The sequence below is a fragment of the Propithecus coquereli genome, unplaced genomic scaffold (genome assembly GCF_000956105.1).
Source record: "Propithecus coquereli isolate 6110/MARCELLA unplaced genomic scaffold, Pcoq_1.0 Scaffold271, whole genome shotgun sequence".
In the NCBI taxonomy this organism is placed as follows: domain Eukaryota; kingdom Metazoa; phylum Chordata; class Mammalia; order Primates; family Indriidae; genus Propithecus; species Propithecus coquereli.
Genome location: NW_012148297.1, coordinates 1,696,240 through 1,700,505, shown reverse-complemented (window position 1 = coordinate 1,700,505; position 4,266 = coordinate 1,696,240). Strand labels below are relative to the sequence as shown.

At 53.7% G+C, this 4,266-nt stretch overlaps 1 protein-coding gene across 1 annotated transcript in view; it reads left to right on the top strand.

Moving 5' to 3' along the window:
• Window positions 1-1,569: 1,569 nt before the first annotated feature.
• LRFN5 (leucine rich repeat and fibronectin type III domain containing 5) overlaps window positions 1,570-4,266 on the top strand; it is a 325,519-nt gene continuing 322,822 nt past the window's right edge. The window contains exon 1 of the mRNA XM_012647837.1: window positions 1,570-2,565. The gene's annotated coding sequence lies outside the window, so the exon portion shown is untranslated. The remainder of the gene's footprint in view (window positions 2,566-4,266) is intronic.

Below are 4,266 nucleotides of genomic sequence, written 5' to 3'. Positions count from 1 at the left end.
GATTTCACCGGGGTTCTTAGAAGTCTTGGCTTTACTTACTGTGTTTTCCAGGTTGGTGGGAGTGGGGGATAGGGTCGGGAGTAGAAGCACCTGGAGTTCTGTTGGAGTCTAGAGCAAAACCCGGTGAGGGCCTGGGGCAGATCCCTCTCCGTGGGGCCCGAGCCTCCTCTCCCCTGGCACCTGTCTCCTGCTTCAGAGCCTTCCCCTGTGCCGGTGACCTTAGAGGTAGGCCTGGCTTATGACGACTCCCTATCTGTCCTTGACATACTAAAATGTAGCCATCTGCGGCACTCGTCTGGTGCTGAGCTAATCCCCAAATATAAATGTTCTTTTCAGAATTCGCTTTCATCTGGTTAGTAAGCAAACCACCACCCACAACTAAGAGAACACTGGAAGCCAACCTCAGGTGACTGAAACCCCAAGTGTGTAGCTCTCCATCTCAGATTTTTCCAGCACATTATAGCTAATGACTTTTCCCACGGCCGTTAAGCAGCCGCAGCCTGACCCGGTGACACTTTATTCTGTTACCACTGGACAGTGAGCGAGGAGCACAATCCCCTTTCGCAGGCAGCTGGGGACGCCCCTGAAGTTAGCCTTCATTCTCCAGGTTTTCCGCCTTTCCCCCTCCCCCTGCCTGCAACGCCCCCGCGCGCCTCCTCAACCCGGGATTTCCCAGAGCTTTGCTGTTCCGCTGCGCACGGCCCGGGTGAATCGGTTCCGAACCTCTCTGGTGGCGAGGCGGGAGGGCTGAGAACAGCTAGTTGGCCCCGGCCGGGGTATCGTCTAATTCTCGGGGTCTGGTCTGACTCTCGGGGTCTGGGCGGCGCGGCCGCTCCCGTCACTGCGGCGAGGGCTGGGCTCACGGCCGCGCGCCCGCCGCCGCCTCCATGCTGCAGCGCGGGACGCAGTTCCTCCGGAGCCGGCGGCTGCGGGTGCCAGCACGCGCCGCCGTGGGGAGCCCGGCGTCGGGGCCCGCCCCAGAGTCGGCCGCAGCCCCGAACCTCGGCTGCCTGCCTAGCGCCTGAACTGCGGACTCGCCCAGCGCCTGGGCCAGCGGGCGGGGCGCTGTGTGCAGCGGCGCGCAGGGAGGCGGTGAGCGTGTGCAGAGCTGCCTGAACCAAGGGCTGTGTGTGTGTGTGTGTGTGCTTGTGTGTGCGTGTTTGCGCGTGTTTTTCCTTCTTCCCATGAGGATGTGAATGGTTTCGCAGCTGGCTGCTCCCTTAGGATTCTTGACTTTGGGGAGCTGTGGACTGTGAGCACAACCCATCCATATAATTCGTTTTGCACGCTTGGTTATATGAGGAAAAAAAGCGCAACTGGACGGGGGTGGGGCAGACCAAGGAAACCTGGAAATGCGCACACACGCTCACAAGCGTGAGAAGAGTTGAAAGACTTGAGAAGACTTTGATAACCTCCCTGCTGGCCCTTCGGTTTTCCAGAAAGATCTTGGATGTTTGCTACCTTTTCAAGTCATCTTGGCATCCCTCTAGTGTTTTTGTAAGCTGCTTTCCAGCTAGCTGCGTGTGTGTGTGCGCGCGTGTGTGTGCGCGTGTGTGTACGCGCGCGCCTATCTGATGCATTTGACTGTCTTTTATCCAACTGCCCAGAAGCAAATGTGTTAACTCGGCGATGTCCCTCCATGCCCGGGTTATTGCAGAGCGCGGAAGACGCCCAGACCCATTTTCCTGGCAGGATTCGGAGAAGCTGCTGGGTTGTGGACCCAGGTGTGTTGATTGCTTTACCCAGAGGCTTGGAAAACGCCGGTATTAACCTGCTTCCACGTACATCACAAGGTCAAGAGAGGGTCTTGCAGCTGTCTTGTTTCCGTGCACCTGGACCTTACTGTCTTGGCCAGAGGGATATTTACGTTTCATTTCACAGCATTTGAAGCCAAAAGTTCAGCCCTTCTAGCTGGTTTGCTGTATAAACAAGGTAATGAAGATTGCTTTTCAAACTGCTTAACAAAATCCCCGACTCTTCCTCAGCCCTTTTCTGGTTTCCTGTTCCCCACCAAAATGTCAACAGCTCTTGAATTACGTGGATTTGGGTTAGAGAACTTGAAGGAAACGTGATTAAACGGTTATGCGTGAAAGCTCTCTTTGCTGCCCGCGGTCTGGTGGACTTCAAAGCCTACCGTGAGAAGAACCAGTTCCCTCCTTGCTTTTCCCTCCCCGTGCGGTGCTGGGTGTGCGTGTGCAAGTGTGAGTCCAAGTGCGCGCGCGCCCGGGTGCGAGTGTGTGAGTGTGCGTATGTGAGTGTGCGTGTATCTGTGTGCGTGCGTGGCCGCCCTGCCTCTGCCCGCTCTCTGGGCGCCGAGCTGCGGGTTTCATGGGGCGATCGCCACGGATCCCCCACCCGGCGCGACCTGCGGGCAGTGGCGGCAGTGGCAGGAGCCGCCTCCCCGACTCCCTAGGATGCGGGTGTTGAGCTATGGCAAAGGGCAGAGAAGTGACGAACAAGCTCGGAGTACGACTGTGAAAGCCACCTGGAGCCACCTTGCCGGGATTGTACCTGCGGGCAGAAAGTCTTCCTACGACCGACCGTCTTTTCCCCTAGAGGCACCAGGTAACAAGCAAACGACTACTCGCCTCACCCCGTTTCCGTCTGATCTTGTTTCTAGTGTCTTATCTGCATTGCAGGCTACTTTACTTATTAATGTTTTGAAAATCATTAGGAAGGGCTGGGTATCCAAGGGCGCCTGCTCGGTGATGTTGTAATACAATTTATAGTAGGTGGAATAGAAATTTATACCTGAACACTTAATCTAGTAGTGAAAGCTAAGGGAATATGGATATGCTCCACCCTAAGGATATTTTTTAGAGCTAGACGTGTTTAACCTGTCTGAAGATGCCAGAGATCAAAATTCTGTGTTTCCTTCGGGCTATGGTTGCCATGGACCATTTGGTATCCAGCCCTCTCCAGATTGTGCAGTGTGAGTGGGTGTTTGGTTTCCACCCATCATTTCAGCCAAAGAGCGTTTTGACCTCTCTCTACTTCTGGTGCCAGGTGGTTTTCTTTTTGCTGTTGTTGTTGTGGACGAGCTTGCCAGATCCTTTTGGCAGCTGTAAATTACGCATCTGGAGACTTTGACCCGAAATGGAGTTTTCTTGGGACTTGCTTTGCATGGAAGGGAATTCATTGTCAGGGATGTGTGCGTTGAGACACGGTGTTTAACTGCATGGGTTTCCTTTTGTGTAGCAGAATAAATCCATGTAAGAAGTCCTTTTTATATCTAGGAGAAGGAGGCTAAAACCTTCACCACCACCCAACACCATCCCCAGCTGTATTGTCTCCCTTGCAGAGAAGAGCTTGTGTGTGCGTTTTTTGTTTTTTTGTTTTGTTTTGTTTTGTTTTTGTTTTGTGTCTGTGTAATAGGTATTTAGAAAATTCTTTTTAGTGCTTTGCTTTACAAGGAGCAGGTTGGATTTGTGACTGCCTAATTAACACATTGGTCTGATATGTTAAAATGGAGATTGCCATGGCCGGCTGAGCCAGAACAAATTTAGTTAACTTTCAAAGCCCCTCACCCTCGCACCTTATTTCTCTCATTTCCTTTCCCCTCACCTCTGCGTTCATCCCTTCAGAAAATTTCACTCCTCTCTGGAAAGCATTAAGATTAACAAGATAAAGCACTTCCAAAGTAGTCTCATCAATGCTTTATTCCATAGTGAAGACGGGCTGAATAATTCAGCTAAGGGAGTGCTCATTTGTCTCCCGCCTTCCGGAGCTGCCTGCTGGCTGCGTTCAGCGGAGGATTTGGCCCCGCCAAGCGCTGTGCGCCCTGCTGCAAGAGGCGGTGTGACTGGGGCTGCTTGGGGGTTTCTCTTCGCTAAAGCTGCTTCGGAAGTATAGGGACGCTGCTTGATTTTTCCCCACTCGCTGCGTTTCTGTAGATACCCATATGATGGCATTTGCAGACTTCGAGCTGGCCGATAGCTGCTCTCCTTGTCCCTGTGAGCTGACATCCCCAATACCTCCTCTGGAGTCTGGTCTTGGCTGCTGCTGCAGCCTTCGCAGGCTGGTGGTGCTACAAGGCCGTGTATGTAGCCGGCTTTGGGGGCTGGGTTCTGCCACTGCAGCTGCCAGGCTGGCTTTGACAGTTTCTCAGGGCGGGGCAGGAGAGCTCAGCGGGCCCCCTGGCAGACAGCAGGCGCGTCGTGGCCGAGGTGGCCGCCCGGATGTGAGAGGAGGGAGATGGAGAGAGGCGTGTGGAAGGCGGTGGTGTCCTGCCTGTGCCTGCAAAAAAAAAAAAAAAAAAAAAAAAAA